The sequence below is a fragment of the Molothrus ater genome, chromosome 22 (assembly GCF_012460135.2).
Source record: "Molothrus ater isolate BHLD 08-10-18 breed brown headed cowbird chromosome 22, BPBGC_Mater_1.1, whole genome shotgun sequence".
In the NCBI taxonomy this organism is placed as follows: Eukaryota; Metazoa; Chordata; class Aves; order Passeriformes; family Icteridae; genus Molothrus; species Molothrus ater.
In genome coordinates this window covers 1,698,055-1,717,341 of record NC_050499.2, presented here as the reverse complement: position 1 = coordinate 1,717,341, position 19,287 = coordinate 1,698,055, and the positions used below count along the sequence as shown (strand labels likewise).

At 48.9% G+C, this 19,287-nt stretch overlaps 1 protein-coding gene and 1 long non-coding RNA gene across 4 annotated transcripts in view; one reads left to right on the top strand and one right to left on the bottom strand.

Annotated features, from left to right (window-relative positions):
- The window catches only part of KIRREL3 (kirre like nephrin family adhesion molecule 3), a 398,993-nt gene that overhangs the window by 244,004 nt on the left and 135,702 nt on the right, over window positions 1-19,287 (bottom strand). The window lies entirely within an intron of this gene.
- LOC118695682 (uncharacterized) lies at window positions 7,873-8,496 on the top strand. The gene is made up of 3 exons (XR_004981570.1): window positions 7,873-7,990; window positions 8,081-8,262; window positions 8,358-8,496. It is a non-coding gene; the product is annotated as an uncharacterized LOC118695682 (long non-coding RNA).

Sequence of the window (19,287 nt, the reverse complement as noted above, 5' to 3'; positions counted from 1 at the left end):
CAAATACAGAGCAGCAGATGTTGGCATGGAAGAAGGGATTTGCTCTAAACAAACAACCCACTCCCTCCACAAAAAGCTTTGTACCAGACCAAAATCAAGCACAACCCCCCCACCCATCCCCTTCCCTCATCTACCCCCCATAACCCAAATGCTCAAAGGTCTCTCAGTCAAAACAAAAAGCTTTAGGACTTGAACCACCAGCACTTTAGTAACCTCCCAGTTTGTTTTAAATCTTGATTGGGAGAATTATCCTGACAAGAAAATTAGCGGAAAGTCAATAAACCTGTAGCCCGGAGACAGAACAGGAGGAAGTGGTGGAAGTCATTTGCTCACGCACACCACGGCAACGCGGGGCTGCCTGGGCTGGCAAAGTTCATTACAATTTTGCCTGTGAAGCCATGAAGTGCAGGTAATCATATTTAAAGAGATAAGAAACACAAGGAGAGCGGGCCTGAGCTGCGACACAGAAATTCTCATTTATAGCAGTCACGGGTGGAAAATCAATACCCACTTTTGGATGCAAAAGGAATGTCAGACTTGACAAAGCTTCTTTGGATTTTTCTAGCCCCCTCCCTCCCCTCGCCTGCTCTGCTACTACTTCAAAACCAAAAAACACAAGGAGATTTGCATGCTCGCTGCATCCAAGGCTCCCCCCAACTTGGCTCACAATTCCTTGAGATTTTCTCTGGCAACAACCTCATTCCATCTATCCTTGTCAGAGTGCATCTTCCTCCCCGGTCCAAGCAAATTGTCTTCATGCCACTTACTCGGATCCTTCTGCCTCCCTTCTGCGCTCACATGGGCAGATCCAGCTCCAGTGCCAGAGGGGGGTTTGTATTTACATGGGAATTGAGGAAGTCTGCTCCAAAAATGCATTTTGGGAACAGGACAGATTATTCTGCAGCTACTTTTAATTCATTTTTTAAGGTGATAGGAGACTCGTGCATTTTTTCCCTTTGCCCTCTATAAAATAATGAATTATTGGCAGCAAATGGTTCAACAGGCCCTGGCATTTATGAACTTCCCGTGCTCAAGCCTCATTATTTATAAGCTGATTCTTTCTGTAGCATTCCTGGAGAAATGGGGGATGCAAACATATTTCAACCTTTGGGCTGCTGGGATGATTTACTGTGATGTCACTGAGGGCCCTGCCTGGGATCCATTGAGATCAGGGTGATCAAACACAAGCACTGTGTTAAAAGAAGGAGCTGCAACAGCTGAGAGGAACTTCCATGCAGTTTGGGGACCAAAAAAACCATCCCTGACCTCTACAATTCCTACTGCTTGGACTAAGATGGGATAGGGAATCACATCCTTGCAGCCCTGTAGATTGGCAGAGCTCCTTCTGCTCCCTACATGAGGGATTTTTACATCCCCAAGGATCTTACCAAGGATACCATCCCTAAGGATTTTACAGGATTTTACATCCCCAAGGTGTGTTCCCATCCTTGGTGACAGGAGCTGGACAGTGGGCACTGGTGATCCCACTGTTCTACAGGAGGGTGACACACACAGCTTCCTTTTCCTCAGAGCTTGTCCTGATCCTGCAAGCACAGGTGAGGAAAAGAGTTTCCATCACATCTCTGCCTAAAAAAGAACTATCTCCATGGCTTGCCCCACCAGAACATTGTTGGTTTTCCCAGCTTTTACAGAGATGGGGCAACTGAGAGGAGCTTTAAAAGATTCTATTCCATTATCAGTCTCCATGAAGGGTGAGACATAAGAGATGTAAAACTCAATGCCATTCTATCAGAAGCCAGCCTATTTCCTGGTTACAATACCTTAGAAATGTTTTTCAGCCTATTAGCTGTTGCCACACAAAGCTGCTATTACTTCTAACACCAATCATCCATATTTTTACCCCACGTGGTCCTGCTACAATGCATCTTTCACAGTTCCAATTCTCTAAAATATCTGGTCTTTTTGCAAGGCCATATTTTGAAGCTTGTTGAAACTTGTTTCTAGTTCAGTCTCTCTCTCCACAATGTCATCTCTATTCCATGGCCTTCCTAAGCCAGCACACCTTATCTCAGAGTTTGCATACAGATGTACAAGACTGTGTGAGCTTTCTGTCAGGTTTTAAGAATTCCTTACAAGTCCATTTCTCACATCTCCCCCTCTTTCCTGATCTGTAAAAACTTTGATGGTCTTATTCATCATGTGCTGCACACAGTGAAGGCACTGTTAGTAATACTGCTACTGTAACAATCAATACTTAGCAGGGTACACACCCTACCTGTTTACTACAGGGTAAATACATCAATTCTCACAAACATGGAGCAACCAAGAGCAAGGCCTTGGTACATGCCAAGGCCTGGATCTCATGTGGATGGGCTGACTGGGACCCACCTCAGAATTCACACAATCACAGAATGACCAGGTTGGAAGAGACCTTCAAGATCATGGAGTCCAACACTGCCCCAACACCTCAACTCAACCCTGGCACCCAGTGCCACATCCAGGCTTTGTCAAACACACCCAGGGATGGGGACTCCACCACCTCCCTGGGCAGAACATTCCAGAACTTTATCACTCTTTGTGTAAAAACTTTTTCCTGCTATCCAACCTGTATTTCCCTTGGTGCAGCTCGAGGCTGTGTGCTCTGGTTCTGTCAGTGCTGCCTGGAGAAAGAGCCCAGCCCCACCTTGTGGGATTCACATTCTCTGAACCTGAGAGAAGCAGTGAGAGAAGCAGAGAAAAGAATGACCAAAACAATTTTTATCTCATTTACTCCTCTTGTGTTTTGGAACATGTGGAATGTGTTAGAAGATTATTTACCTGAAGGAATTTGCATGATTAGATTCTGGTGTGAGTGTTTTGTTTTCTTGACCAATCTCTGCACTCTGTGTCCTGACAGTTGGTCAGGAGACAGTCAGGAGGTTTTGTTGAGTTGAGTACTTGTGCAGTTTCAGTTTAGATGTAGTGTAATATAGTGTAGAATAATATAGTATGATGAAGTAATTAATTAGCCTTCTGATGTCATAGAGTCCTCCTCATAATTTCTTCCCTGCATTGAGGCTCTGATTTTCCAATACCACCTGAGCACAGGCACCTTTCAGGAGCTGCAGAGTGATGAGGTCACCCCTGAGTCTCCTTTTCTCCAGGCTGAGCACCCCCAGCTCCCTCAGTGGTTCCTCACAGGGTTTGTGTTCCCCCTCCTCATTGTCAGAGTTGGGAAGGGAGAGTTTGATCCAAGCATCCCTCTCAAGAAGAAAGAAATCACCAGGCAGCTCCTTGACTGAGTCCTGGAAGCTGGAACAGGGCTGGACTGAGCTGGGTGAGAAGGGGAATCTCACCCAGGAGTGCAGTGACAGGACAAGGGGGAATGGCTTCAAGCTGGAATATGGGCATTTAGATTGGATATTAGAAAGAAATTGTTCTCTGTCAGGGTGGGGAGGCCCTGGCACAGAGTGCCCAGGGAAGTTTCCCCTACATCCCTGAAAATGTCCAAGGCCAGGCTGGACAGGGCTTGGAGCAGCCTGGGACAGTGGAAGGTGTCCCTGCCATGGCAGGGGTGGAACTGGATGGGTTTTAAGGTCCCTTCCCACCCAAACCATTCCATGATCCATGAGCTACACTTGGAGGAAGACTCTGGTGTTTGTACATCCCCCGCTGCATGTGCCATTCCTGACTCCTGGGCCTCCCCAGCACCAGCAATCAAGAGGAAAAGTTCTGGGGCAAGCTGTGAAATCTCCAAAATGAAAATCAATTCCATCTCCATTTCACAGGGCCTAATGTGGCATTTACAACATAAACAATCACTTCTGTTAGGGAGGGAAATTAAAAAGCTGTGCTACATAAAAGGGAGCAATGTTTAAAGTTCTGCTGGAAATGAGCAGTTGGGCTGGAGATAATTACAAAGGGGTGCCAGGCACGGAGGGAGCCACAGCAGCCACAGCTCCACTGCCTCAGGGACAGAGCAGGGGACTCAGAAACCAACACCAAAGCTGGTGGGGGTGCTTTGAGGGAGGCAGAGCATGGAGCTGAGGTTCACAGGACAGCCAGGTTGCAGGAATAGCTCTGATCTCAAACAATCACCACCAAGCTCCTCCTTTCCAGCTGGAGAGGAGCTTCCCAGAGCCAGAGAGGAGCCCAAGCCAGAGCTCTGAGTTAATTTTACATCCTCATCTCGCAGCAGGGTCAAACAGCCCTAGGATGCAGAAGTCCTGCATTAATTACCACAGTGTTCTCAATTTCAGCATGGCAGTGGGGCTTGTGAGCTGCCCCCATGGCTACGACCCTCTGGGCTGGCAGCTCAAGTTAATACAGAGATTTATATTTTCCTGAGATAGGTGAAACATAATCCTGGGCAGAGGAGATTCGCTCAGGAACTCCCAACACAGGTGAGGAACAGGAGCAAAGAGCTTGGGAGCCTGTGCTGTTTGGTTTCTTTGCCAGTGGATGCTCTTTTAGGCCAAGTTTTCCATGGCTGTGCATGGGGATGATTTGACTGAACAGCAAGTGCATCACCAAGCCTGTCTGACAGGACTTCTACCCTTTTGCCACACCTGGACTAAGTTTGTCTAAGCAGTGCTTAAGCACCTGCAGCAACTGAGATTTTGTAAAGCTATATTTTTATTTAATTTCTTTTTCAGGAAGCTATATCTAATGTCTTTCTTAACATTTCCTTGCTGCAATAACAGCTTATTATTTTTTGTCCAATCTTCTGTGGACACAGATAGAAGCTTTCTTCCTTTCTGCCCACCAGTTGTTTCTGTGTTGGAAGATTATTCCTGTGGCTCTCCTCAGTCATCTCTTGTGCAGACAAAACAGCCCCTGGTGGCTCACACCCAGTCCTTTTTGGGGTGTTTTCCTGTCCCTGCTGCCACCTGGACCCTCATCCCAGTCCCTGGCATGGTGGTGCTGCTGCTGTGTGGGAGCTGAGCAGGGATTTCCTGTGTCCTACAGCTCCTGCTGGGCTTTGGGCAAAGGGAAACCAAGTGTTCATGGCAGGGGGAGATACACAGAATCTATTCCAGCTGGAGCTGGGAAGCATCCCATGCCCAGGAGATGGTTGTGAGATTCCCCAGGAGTGGTCCTGGGGTGCCCCAAGCGGGACTCATTAAATGAACAAGGAGGGACAGGACAAGGGGAATGGTTTCACACTGACAGGGGCAAGGTTAGGTTGGATTTTGGAATTTTGGGAAGAAATTTCTCCCTGTGAGGGTGGGCAGGCCCTGGCACAGGGTGCCCAGAGCAGCTGGGGCTGCCCCTGGATCCCTGGCAGTGCCCAAGGCCAGGCTGGACAGGGCTGGGAGCAGCCTGGGACAGGGGAAGGTGTCCCTGCCATGGCAGGGGTGGCACTGGAGGAGCTCTAAGGTCCCCTTCCACCCCAAACCATTCCATGATCCTGTGATTCTGTAGCACATTCAGCCCTCTCCTCTCACAGGCATCCCCATCTCAGGGCTGAGTTTGCAGAGGTTCCAGAGTTTGAGGCATGAGCACTTTCCCCAAGGCTTTTTTCAGCCCTCTGCATGCACTGACATCTCCTGATGCAAGAGGCTAGATCCTATTTTCCCTATCTCAGGAAAAAAGATTTTGCAGGAGAAAGATCTTTCTTTCCCTGGCAGAAATAGCACAAAACCCCAGCAAACAAAACCACAAGGTCTTCATTTTCCTTTGAATGGGGAGTAGCTGTGGGGGAGGACTGGCTCCCAGATCATTCCAGGGGATGTCTTGATTTACCTTGATCAGGACAATTTAGCAGACATTTCTTTCCAAAGAGCACTAATCACTTTTTTCCTCCTTCCTGTGCATAAAATAAGATTGAAACACACTGCACAAATTGCTTACCACAGTCCCAAAAATGCTAATCAGCTGCAAACATCTAAATCACGGCTCCAGCCCCAGCCTGGTAAGGTAAGAAAACAGTGTCAGTGCATAGAGAACTATTATTTACTGGTGTCAGAAATAACTCTGGCATTTCCATAACTGTGAGCCTGCATGACAACTTCCTCTGGGAAACTGCTTCAGCTGCAGAAAAATCCATGACTTGAATGAATTGGGTAATTTTGTTATAAGGAGCAAGGAAATATGAACTAGGATGCAAGCTTAACCTTCCAAGGGCTCTGTCAGCTGGTGATCTGGGGAGAAATGTGCTCTTTAATAAACAAGCCAAGGTACTTTTCAGTGCTCTGCCTGGACATGCTAATGCCTGCTGTGTTGGTAAATCTACATGTGGATGACAGACAGAGCTGGCCAGGGCTGTTGTGGGTTTTAGACATCAGTGGTCACTGGGAGGACCATCCATGGAAGCCTTGGGTGTCAATGGGCTCTTCCCCTCCCTGCTCTGTGAGCTGCCCTCCAGCTCTCCTCCCAAGGCATCCTGCTCTTCTCTGGGACTTCAGCTGAGCCAGAATGGGAAATCATTACTGAAGAATGCCAAGCCAAAGATGTGCCAGGCTGGTGGATGCCTCTGCTCCATCACCAGCCCACTCCAGGCTCCAGCATACCTTGGGAGAGCTTCCCTCTGACAGCCACCACACCCAGAGGTGTCCTCCTACTCCACATCCCTGTCCCACGGGCAGATTCCTGCATGAAGAGCCCATCTAAGCCTCCCTCCTGTGGTTAAAGCAGCATTTTGACAGGCTCCAGCCAGCCTCAGCAGCAGTAGGTGCAGCTGCACACCCCCGGCTCCAGCAGAGCCTTATCACCACTGCCAGCTGTTTCCCCCCTCCAACCTCATCTTCTCCTATCTTTTGGGGAGCACTCCCAGTTAACAGGGCATGTCAGAACCATTTTCCCTGATTTTGTGACCCTCTGGGCTGGCAGCTCAAGTTAATACTTAGATTTATATTTTCCTGAGATAGTCCTGTTGAAATGAAAGGGGGGGGAAATTTCCCATCTTGATTTGCATTCCCTAGGGGAATACTGGCCAAGTTCATACAGATTTATGAGAATAGGGGTAGATATTGACTTAGTCCCTCCAAGGGCTCCGTGGAGGAAGGGGCACAGAGGACTCTTATCTTGCTCACACTGTTATAAAGCCTGGGTCGACTCCACTGAAGCTGACTGAGGATTTACACCACTACAACCAAGATTAAAATCTGGCCCTGGCTCCAGTCAAATGAAGTGAGCTACTGAGGATTAGGGCACTGCTAATAACTAATTCTCACTGCAGCCACCGAACAGATAAATCGAGTCATGAAAGCGTGGTGGATGGGGAAATGCTCCTGGGCTGTCTCCAGATCAGGGAAAGGCAGGAGTGCTACACATCCACAGCAAAGGGAACAGAGGGAAATGATCAGCTCTGGCCACGGGAAGCAGCTCCTCTGGCAGGGAGGAGGAGCAAGGCTTTGTCAGGAGGATGCTCAGGGAGGGACCCAGGTCTCCCTTTCCTCCCAGCACACAAAGCAACAAAGCCTTAGCAGGAGCTTGAATGAAAGGCTTTTACACAAAGGTACGGCAAGGGTGAGACAAACCTCGCTTTTCTCTCTGAGAAACGAGCCCCCTTAAACCTGCAGCTGAGCTTTCCTTGCAGTTCCACTGCTGGAGCCAGAGCTTCCCTCTGCAGAGCTGGCGGGAGCCAGCAGGGCCCCTGCTCGCCCACCTCACCCCATCCACAGCCCTGGAGGAAGGGGTGACTTTTCCCAGGCATTGCCCAGCCTGGTGAGAGGCTGGGGGAGGCTGAGAGCACCAGCACTGCATGGCACAGCCTCCCCTGGCTGCAGCTCCCCTGCATCCCCCATCTCCCTGCAAGGCCCTTTCTGCCTTTACCCTTTCCCAGGGAATAGCCGAGGTAAGGCTGTGCATATGCTCACTGATATTTCAAATCCTCCAATTAACAGGAAGATAATTCATGCATTTGAGCATTAAAAAGGTACTTAAATCAGAATAAATTCCGCTTCATTGTTTTCCAAGATTCACCAGCTCCCACAGCTGAAGGAAATTGAAGAGGCAAACACAGCCTGCTCCTCGGTCCAGCTCTCCTGGCCACCACATCCACCATCACCCTCTGCTTGCCCACTAATGAATTGCTTTGTCAAACCAGGTAATATTAATCAGTTCAGTGTATTCCAACCCGAGGGGGCAGCCAGGGAAGGTTATTTTAAGCTAATTGTCTGGGAATATCCCTCCACAGATCGAGCATCCACATCTCTCTGTGTGAATTCCATGTGACACTACAGAGGGGAGAGTTAAAAGCATCAGGAAGAAAGAAACAATCCTGTGTGCATCACCTTGAAACAAAACAAACTCTTATTTCAAAGGCTAGCTGCTTTAATCTCCCTTATAATGGGTTTCCATGTTCCTACAGTTTAACAGGTTTGTGGCTTCTGCATTTAGCACTGGAATAAACAATGCTCCAGTAATTGCCAGGTCACTGGTATTTACTTCTGTCTTTTTAAAAACCCTCCCAGCACAGCTGCCTTGAGTAGGACAGACTGTAATTTTCTTTACTGTCTCCCACTAATGAAGGCAAGAGGGCAGGAGGACCAAGTCAGATGGTGGAAAACGAAGCCAAACAGCCTGGTTGACTTTCAACATGATATTAAAATAAACTCCCACCTGTAACAGATTAATTGGCCTGGTCTTTGGCAGCCTGACGGAACATAAAGACCACTGCTCGAAACCCAGTGCATCATTGTTTTTAATTATAGCTATTTTTCTCAGCTGGCCTGGTGAAAGGATTATTTTCCCACATGAATGTTTCCTGTGCAATTCAGGATGAGCAGATAACGGGGAATGGGGCCAGTGCAAAGCATGGGGAGGGGACAGCAAAGCAGGAGTGCTCCAGCACGCTCCCAGAGCTGGGATTTATTGCTTCCTTCAGTGGAATGGGTCTCTGGGCTGCACATGCCACCTCCCAAAAATTGTGGGCACTTTTATCTCCTTGCTCTCCTTTTATCTCCCTGCTGCTCTCATGGTGCAACAGCCAGAGGCAGAAGCAGGGACAGCTCCCACCCTGTGGGGACGTGGGCAGGGCTGGGACCGAGGCTGAGGCTGGAACAGGTGAGACATCACATCCCTGACCAAACAGAGTCCACAGGCACTTCCCAGTGTGGCAAAAGATTGCCTGGCAGAAGGTTTTGAGAATATAGAAACTATAAGCGATATTGAAATGAAAGCAAGCTTTGAGATACCTCAGCTACTGAACAACGGGAAAACAATGGTGTGGCTGGCTGAAGGTGATCCCCTTTTGATGGAACAACACCCTCTGCTTGCAGACAGGCCCAAGGGTCAGAGCAGACCCTGCCAGCTTGGCAGAAGGGGCCCAAAGAGGAGTTTTTAGGGTTTAAAATGTAACACAGTGTGGTAATGTAATGATTCTTATAGGCTGTATGGAAATGCTGTAGGATTTGTATCTTGTACTGGATTGGTTAGTGAGAATCAGAATATTCAACACAGAGGAAGATTTATGGTATTGTAATGGGAACCTCATCCTCTTTTACTCTTTACCTCTCTCTCTCTCATCTCTTTTACCACACTCTTGCCTTCTCTCTCTTTACCTCTCTCTCTTCTCTCAGTCCTGCTCTGAGCTGTGCCTGGCAGCTCCCAGCAGGGCCCTGCACCCAGGCCCTTTGCAATAACCCACAAGTTCCCAGGCCTGGCTCCAGAGATCTCTGGTCTCCATCCATCCCCACCATCCCACCCCCCAACGCTCCTACATGGCCCCTTCCCAGCCCTTAGGAAAACCAGTTCATCTTCCCAGCAGAATAAAGCAAAAGCTGTCCTGTATCCCTCCATCCCCTCATCCTCCTAACTTCCACCCTGGAATCACATCAACACATTCCCTGGCTGCTCCTTTAAAGTCCACATATTCCTTGAATCTGGATGGAATTCTCTGCCATTTTCTGGCTGTGAGTTGGCACAAATGCTCATCTGCATCCTGAAGGAAAGCCAAGCTGCACGCACAGGTCACCCTGCAGACACAGGGAGAAGTCCCTGCTCCAGGCAGAGCATCACAAGAGTTTGCAGCTCTAAATTTAAGCTCTTTAAGCTCTTTCTGCAGGTTGAGTTATTAATTGCAGCTCTGGAGTGTTTCATGACAGTGCCTATTCACTGCCTGTGCTCTGCCACGAGGCACTGGAATAGCACTGGATAATTCATGGAGGGGAACAGGAACAGAGGTTTACAGCTCAGTGGGAAATTCACTTCCATGAGGAAGTGCAGCAGAACACAAGGAGGCACTGAGGATTTCACCACATCCCCTCTTTATGCTCCAAGCTGGTGGATTTGAAAAGCAAGGAATGCTTGGTCAAAAACGAGCCATCAAATTTTGGCCAAAATTAGCAATATGTTCTTTCTTTGCTATGCTCAAATGTTTGATGGAAAACAGACAGCTCCTGCTGAAAAGCCCATGCTAAAAAAAACCCAACTTATTTTCTGTGGGAGAGGGGAAAAAAAAGAGAACACAATCTGCTATCAGCTCAACCATTATTAAAGGGAGAAATCCTAATCCCATATGCTGCCACTTACTCAACGATCTCCACCACACGTACACAGTGTCCTTAGAGAGGAGAGATGAGAAAAGAAACCCCAGAAAGACAAAACTGGTTCCCCTCCAAACTGGTTTTGGTAACAGAAACTGAGCAGAGCAGATCCTCCAACCTTGTCCTGACCTGGACAGACTCATGAAATTAAACAAGGCCAAGGGCAGGTGCTGCACCTGGGCCAGGGCAACCCCCAGGATCATCCAGGCTGGGGATGAAGGGATGGAGAGCAGCTCTGGGAGAAGCACTTGGGGTGCAGGTGGGGGAGAGCTGGACAGGCCCTGGCCCAGAACCCCCCTGTGCTGGGCTGATCCCCAGCCTGGGCAGCAGGGCAGGGGGGGATTCTGCCCCTCTGCCCCCCAGCTGAGACCCCACCTGCAGAGCTGCCTCCAGCTCGGGGGTCCCAGCACAGGAAGGAGCTGGAGCTGCTGGAGGAGCCCAGAGGAGGCCACGGAGATGCCCCAGGGCTGGAGCCCCTCTGCTCTGGAGCCAGGCTGGGAGAGCTGGGGGTGCTCACCTGGAGAGGAGAAGCTTTGGGGTGAGTGAACAGTGGCCTTCCAGAGCCTGAAGGAATTGACAAGAAAGATGCAGAGAGACTGTGGACAAGGAATGGAGTGACAGGACAAGGTGGAATGGCTTCCACCTTGGATGCCAGGGTTAGATGGGACATTGGGAAGGAATTGTTCCCTGTGAGGGTGAGAAGACCCTCTCACAAGTTTCCCAGAAAAGCTGTGGCTGCCCCTGGATCCCTGGAAGTGTCCAAGGCTGGGTTGGATGGGACTTGGGGCAGCTTGGTCCAGTGGTAGGTCTCCCTGCCCATGGCAGGGGATGGGACTGGATGAGCTTTAAGTACCCTGTGAAGCCAAATTATTCCAGGAGTCAATGATTCTATGACTTCTCCTCCTCACTGTATTTCTAGGCATTTTTGCTTGGCCTTTTCTTTGTCTGCTCTACCACCAGGGTTCAAAAAGCCTGCAGAAAAAAATGATAAATAGGAAAATCTCTCCATGGCATTTGAGATGTGATGCTTCTGGCAGTAAGATCCTTTATGTTCTCTTCAAGTTTTAAAAAATCTGAGCAGAAGCTGCATCCTGAGAGAAGAAATCAAAAAGGTTTAAAAAGCCCTAACGCTGCTGTGGGGTAACTCCAGAAGAGGGAGAGAAGCCTCCCACAATGTGTTCCTTGCAGGTAACGAGGGGATGCTTCATTACAGGCAGTTTCACAGAACTTGATGTCTTAAATTTTTTACAGCAGCCATGGGCATGGCAGGATCTGGTGATTTGCCACCTGCCCTGAATTCATTACCTGCAATGATGGCACCTTCCTAGGAGCAAAGGAAGAGAAGGAAAACGAAAAGCAAGAGAAGTTCCTCCAGCAGGGACACACCGTGTGGCCTCCTGTGTGAGCAGCAGGCCCAGCAGGCGGTGCTGGATGAATTAATGCTTCATTAAGGACCTTTCCCAACTCCAGAGCTCTGGTGTGGTGCTGAGCACGCTGAGCTGGGGCAGCGCCGTTCCTGATGAGCTACAACCCAGTGCCTTCAACATTTGGGTTATTAGAGTCGGGAGAGCAACTCCAAGGTTATTGCCTCACTCCAAACCAGCTCTGCATATTTTGTGAGTGACTGAAGACTCTGCTGCTTTTCCTCTGCTTCTCTCTCACAGCCACCGGGCCCTGCCGAGCCCCGGAGTGGCTGCGTGTGGCGGTGACAAAAAGCTCACAGTTTAGCTCCAGTTGCTTCCGTCTCATCATAAACTTTACAGGCTGCTGGAGGGCCCTTTTTCCATGAAGAACGAGCGTGGGAGCACAGGCTGCACACAGCAGTGAGGCTGAGAACACAAGCTCCAGTTGAGATTTGCAAGAGATGATGGGGAATTTTGCCTTGCAACTCCCATTAATTTCCGTCGCAGCCGGGTGATGTTGAGCACATGATTTATCGGGAGTCTCATGCTGGTTTGTGTTGCTTTTCACAGTAAAATATTGCCTTCCCTTTAGATAAGAACAATCCCCTCTCCCAAAGTCCTGGCTCTGCCAGTGGCACATTAGGAGCATTAATAAAAGTGAGTGGAGCGTTAATAAATTAGCAGGTACCTCACAAACTTCAGCACAGAATCCCAGAATGGTTTGGGTTGGAAGGAACCTTAAAGAACATCTCATTCCACAATCTGCTATGGGAGGGACACCTCCCACTGTCCCAGGTGGCTCCAAGCCCCTCCAACCTGGCCTTGGACACTTCCAGGAATGGGGCAGCCACAGCTTCTCTGGGCTCCCTGTACCAGGATCTCACCACCCTGACAGGGAAGAATTTCTACCCAAAATCCCATCTTTCCCTCTTTTATCTTAAAGCCATTCCCTCTTGTCCTGTCACTCCAGGCCCTTTATGACAAAGGTAATGGGGAACTGCAGGGTTGCTGTAGATTTTTGACCAATTAGGGCAATAAAAACTGAAAATCAGCTCTGGGAGCCCAAACTTCCTCACAGGCTTTGCACCCAACACCCACATATCTGGTTATGGGGAATATTCTTCCCAGCAAGAATAAAGGAAAACAGAGAGAATCAGGCATCAAAACTACAATTTCCATTAAATCCAGGCAAATAGGGTGTATATGGACCTGTTCCTTCTGCAGGTACCTCTCAGCAGAGGTAAGCAAATGGAATAATCAGATATGTGGCATTAGAACAGCCCAGTCCAATCCCAGGCTGTGCTGCCACTGAGGAGGAAGAAAGGAGATCTTGGGGAACTGCTGAAATAATTTTAATAATGAAGCCAAACCTCAGGTGAAAGCTTTTCAATAGCACTCACTATCCACACCTTGGGCACTTGGAAAGAGCTCGTGCATCCCACGGTCCTGCTTGCATTTATAGAACTTCCTCACACTCAGAAGGGTCCCAAAGTGATTAGAATTGACTGGCAACAGGATTCATTTCCCTGGGCCTGAACTGCATCGATTCTGGTGTAGAGCACAGCAGCTCTTTAACGATGAGCAGTAACAAACCATGAGAATTCGAGGCAGGAGGTCAAGAACGACTCAGCCATCCAAAACCACCCAAAAAAAAAAAAAAGAAAAAAAAAAGGGATTGAAGGAAAAGCACTGTAGTTAAAATAATCTAAAATCTGAGCAGAGCCCATGGCCAGCACCTTCAAGCTTCTGGAAATTTCCTTCAAGCAGGCAGGTGATTACTTTCTCAATTTTGTTTGAAAAAGCCCAAAGTGGATGTATAAAAACTCCCATTATTTGCTGGGTACAACAGAGGGAATTACCAGCCTTATTTGACAGCATCTTGAGCTTTCTGATTGATTTCCCAGCTAAGCTGTTGACCAGGGATGACCCAGCAGGGATGGCGGCCCCGGCTCGTGCAGCTCCCTCCCAATCTGCCTGCAGAGTGAGTGATCTCCGTGCACCTAGCACTGACCCCACAGGCAGAACAGTTTCTTGGCACCTTTATTAGAAAACAGTAACGATATGAGAGCAAAGACCCCTGGTTTTATTTGAAGGTGCACTAAATAATTTATTTTCCAGTGAGACTCTCAGCTGGTCTGGCTGCCTTGCTCTGGGAATCACAGAATCCCAGAACACTTAGGGCGGGAAGGGATCTCTGGACATTGTCCTGCCCTACCTCCCTGCTGAGGCAGAGTCACAGAGAGCAGGTGCCACAGGAACACATCCAGGTGTGTTTTAAATATCTCCAGAGACAGAGACTCCACAACCTCCCTGGGCACAGGAGATGCAGCCAACAGGAGACACTAACCTGGATTTCTGAGTGTCAGACCCTAATTCTGGCAGCAGGGACCAACAGAGAAAGACCTTTAATACCAAACCCTTTACACTGGCCATGACCTCCAAACACTCTGGGTCTCTCCATAGTTCCTACAACTCAACAAGAGCACAGTCACACCTTGGATTTCCCTTCTGGCTGGGGCTGTGCGTTAGATGTGCCACCTCCTCCAGCCAGGCTCACCTCCCTCACCTCCCAGACACATCATTCCCAGGAATGCCTTGCAAAAAGCTTTCATGCTGCTGGAAGGACCATGGGGAGAGAGGAAAAAGGCTGTGCCAAGCCTGCCATTAGCACAAACCCTGCAGATGCAAAACCACTGAGCCAGAATTACGCCTCCCACAAGGCTGGACCTCTCTGCACCAAAGGATTTAGTTTGCAGTTTGCACACACAGACTGTGGAGCAGGGTCCCTTTCCAACCTCCACCAGCATCCCCCTTCCTGGCTGTACAGCTCTTTCTGAGCCTTGGCTTCACAAGCACCTCAAACCCTACAAAAGGTTTGAAAGGACAGTGTCTCCTCTCTGCATCCTGGCTGTGCTGCTTTCCCAGGTTCCTGGGAAGCCTTTTGTGACACGTGATGTTCACGTGTCTGAGACATAACACAGGACAGACCTTGGCTGTTCATCAGCCAAACAGCCTGTTTTATTGCTCAGGGCTTGCTTTTATAGGCAATTCAAAGCTCCTGGCTCTTAAACAGCCATTGGTCTAATCCCTATGCCTCCCAGACTCTGATCCAGTCAAATGCTTGTATTTTAGGGGAGGTGTTATTGGTTGAGACCTCTGTCAGTCAGCCCAGAGGCTGGTTTATGGAGCTGGGGTGGGTTTCTTATTCATAACTGGATTGGCGTTCAGTATTGTGGGAATCTACAAAATCAGAGGGTTTTGGGAAAGCTGCAAAAGGCAGGCCTCAGAGACAGCAGAACTGTGATTGGAGCTAAGCAGCAGCCATGAGATTGGTCAGCAAAAAAATTATTTAAAAAGTAGAAAAGCAAGGACAAATAGAACAATGGTCTGTGTATTAATGCTTGACTAGAATAACTCCCTAAGCTACAGAAAAGTTTATCTAGCAAGATATTAGGAAGGTTGAAGCTTAATAATGGAGCTCTGTGCATTGTGTTTTAAGGCTTACAAGCAGGTATTGTATTTGAAATAAGCAAGCATTGTTTTAACCAAAGGTATGTGTGCTTATAGTGCTTCGACAGAACTACTGTCAATGTGCTTTTGCTTTGTGTGATTGGTCAAAAAACTCATAAAGTGAGTTGTAACATTAAATTCTTTGTCTGCTGCCTGGGATGTGAGCTGCTGGCATCTTCCCATTGTCATGACCATGGAATGAGACTGATGCTGGAAAATAAAACAGCTCAAGGCACGTTCCACAGCAGTCCTGTCCCATTTGTGATTTGTACACAGACCCTAGACAGCAATCAGTACAAGTCAGCCTGTGCTGTGACACTTTCCCATGTCCCTGGCCAGGCAGGGCTGTGGCTGCCCCGTGCAGGCGGGAGGTGAAGCGTGGTCATTGCTGGAGGTGATGGCTGGAATGTCCTGTGGCTCCCAAATGGATGAAGGGAGGGGGAGGTGGCTTCCATGGCACACAGCTTTCCTAAAAGAGCCAAAACATCTGCTGGAAACATCTGTACCAGCTAGCCCTGGAGAAGGCTGGCTACAGGATGGATGAGTGCCTCAAGGGACCCAAAACTTCCAAAAACTGCAACACTGCCTGAGTGGGTCTGTCCCAATGACACCAAAGGTCTTTCTTAGCCAGTTCAGAGCTGCTGAGCCCTGGGGATGAAGATTCTGCTCTGAAGGTAATAAATCAGAGATGACAGAGGGAAAACTGGTGGGGAATGCACGAGGCAAAGAGCATGGAAGTTGGCTAAGAGATCCCAGAGACCGCATGGGAGAGAGTTCATTACTTTTCTCAAGTCAGTGCTGTTAATTACATTCAGGGCTCAAAATAAAAGTCATCTCTAGGTGAGGGAGCCTGACAGGGCTTCGTTGTATTTTGTGTTTGCTGAGTTACCTTTCCTGCATCGCTCACCTGGTGGGGAAGATTTGCTTGGACCGTGGTGACAGCAGATAAATCACTGGCTTTGCTGCCATCTTTGAAAAATGAATTTCGGGCCCCCACATTTCTCATCAGTGCATTTCCCTTCCTGCTGCCTCCTCGCTGGCACAGGAGGGCTGGAGGCTATTTTAAATGGAAAGCCAGGACAAATCTGTGGCTGAGCTCCTCTGGGCAGCCTTTGAGGTGAAGTCAGAGCTCCTGCCCCGGGGGCTGCTGCAAACACAACCAGTGCCACCAGTGGGCATTGAGCCCTTACCTGGGCTGGGATCACTACAAATCGGGGTCTGGGTGTATTTTTAGGAGTGGATGGGCAGCCAGGTGCCCTCACCTGAGCCAAACTGAGCTTGAAGAGTCGTGCCAGAGGCTGACTGCCCAGCACCCACTGTGGGCACACTGGGGGCTCAGGAAAGGCTCTCGGGGGCTGCCCACAAGTGAAACGCTGGGGGCTGCTCTGCAAGGCTCATCCAGGCCACCAGGCTCAGCTTTCCCAGGAGGAGCTGGCCTCCCCCACCAAGTGAATCCAGCCGCTGTGACAGAGCCGGATCCGCCGGCGATGCCGCTACCAGGTGTTTGAAACAAAGGCATGGGAAGAGCAAAATTAGGTCAAATCTGCTGATGAGAGATGAGTAAATAACAGTTGCTATTCCAGGGAGCTTTTGTTCTCGCTAAAAGGAGAGCAGGCAGCTTTGCAGATCTGTCTCCTCTCATTCCTGCTGAAGCAGGGGTTTAGGCATCCTCAAAGTTTCATGGGAGCATAAAAGGAGGCTGCGGGGAGGGAGGGGGGTTTAAACTGTGCACGCTCATGGAAATGTGTAGCTGAGGCTGTGAAAAGTGATTAATAGAGCCAATCAACAAACAATAGTGAGAATATTATTGAAAGACTTTCTTTGCGAGTGTCTGAGCACGATGGACTGACAATACAGAGGAGTGTGCTGCTTCATAACTGGAATTTTTTCTTTGCAAGTATAATAAGAAAGTGGCTAATAATAGGATGGAGAATATTTTCAAGGTGTGTTTTATTATCCACTTATCTCTGACGCTTGCCAAAAGAGGCCTGAATATTCCTCAGTACATTGGAGACTTTCTGGCAGGGGAGAGAAAGACTGATGAGTGCTATAAAATAGGGAGTTAATGAAAGCAACTACATCTAAATGCAATATCTGGGTCCCATGGCTGAGATTTCCTGTGGACCGACACCGTATCCCTCTGAGGCTCGGGCTCTGCAGCCAAGTGAAATGATGTTCTCTGCCACAGGAGGTGGGGGAAGCTGAGAGTCATTGCCAGCATTTAATGACACAAAAGTAAGATCGTAGAACCATAGAATGGACTGGGCTGGGACCTTAAAGATCATCAAGATAATTGCCATTATCTAATTTGCTGATAAAAAGGAGTTCCACAAGCCCCCTGCTTCCCAGAGGGATGCAGGCAGAGAAGCTGGCAGTCTCCAGGCAAAGTAATTCAAGAAAAAAGCCCGGAGTGCTTTTTATCTGATACAGAGGGAAATAAGGGGCATAAATGCTCAGTTACACATATTCCCTACCAAAGCATCTGGGACTACCTGAAACCCAGAGCTACCAGCAGCATCCCAGAGCCATTCAAACAGCAGGACCCCCCAGGTGTCCCCTGCTGAGGGGAAATGTTGGAGTTTGGCTCATTTGTCCTCTCATTCCTGCGACGTGATCCCAGCCAAGCTGAACATGCAGGAGCTGGAGATGTGCTTTATGCTCTTTGTAATACCAGCTGACAGTAGATATATATATATTTATATAAATAAAAAAAAAACCCTCTATACACAAAAATCTATCTATATTTGAAGCATCTAAAAGAATTACTTCACTGAAAAACATGGGAGATGTTGATGGCAGTAGAAGCTGTCAGAGAGGCGCAGAGATTTAGCACTGCTGGGCCTTAAGAAATGCTGTTTTTGTGGATGCTCCTCGTGTGCTGCAGCTTCCCCAGCTCAGCTCCATCACTTCCCCTCATCTCCACAGCCACCAGCCCTGGCATCCCTCACCTCATTCAAATTCCAGAGGTTCCTCTCTAACGTGCTGAGCAAAAGCTTCCCACCTCTTATCCCAAGCTTTCAATCTCGTGAGTAATGTTAAAATGAAAACATGAAAATTACAGGAAAAGTATCCAAAGGATCATAACCTGCCACAGTAATGAAAAATCCAATTGGGCTTGGAGTGGAGCTGGGCTGATGTAAAATAAAGAGGAAAATGAGGGATGTTTAGTCCCACCTGTGAGAAGTGCTGCTGTGTGGGGCAAGAAACAGAATGCTAAATAAAACCACAGATGGAACATTTCTTGGGAATTACAGAAGTATGGAATATTCTGAGTGAGAAAGGGACCCACAGGGTCATCCAGTCCAGCCCCTGTCCCTGCACAGACACCTCAAACTCCCACCCTGGGCATCCCTGGAGCATTTTGGAGCAGCCTCTGGCAGCCTCGGGGCTGTGACCATTCCCTGGGGAGCCTGGGCAGTGCCAGCACCCTCTGGGGGAAGAACCTTTCCCAATATCCAACCTAAACATCGCAGCATAGCTCCAGCCGTTCCCTCAGTTTGTGGATGCACCAGGCACTACAGAGGGAAGATGATGGGTTCAGTTATCCTTGGGAAACCAGCAGGACCTTTGGAAAATGGCAGGGATAGCTGGTAGGGAAGGAAAAGGGTGTGTTGGGGTGCCAGTGCCAGTAGCAGTGTCCTGATAACGCCCTTGCCAGGCTGTCCCTCAGAATCCCTGCTAACACCAGTGCCAGGCTGTGTCCTGATGGACCATCCCTGGATGGAGCCCAAAGCTGTGCCAACAGCCCCATCCCAGATTGGCTGCACCACCCTTTGTGTCTCGGTTTCCCTCTCACCAAAACCACGGCAGCATTTTGGAGACCCCTTTTCCAACCCCAGCCCCCCAAGTCCCACCTCTTAGCCTGAGTTAAACCAACAAACCCCACTCCCAACCCTCATAACTCCCTTTGTCAGGCATGGAAAAGCGACTTCCCTGCCAAGCTG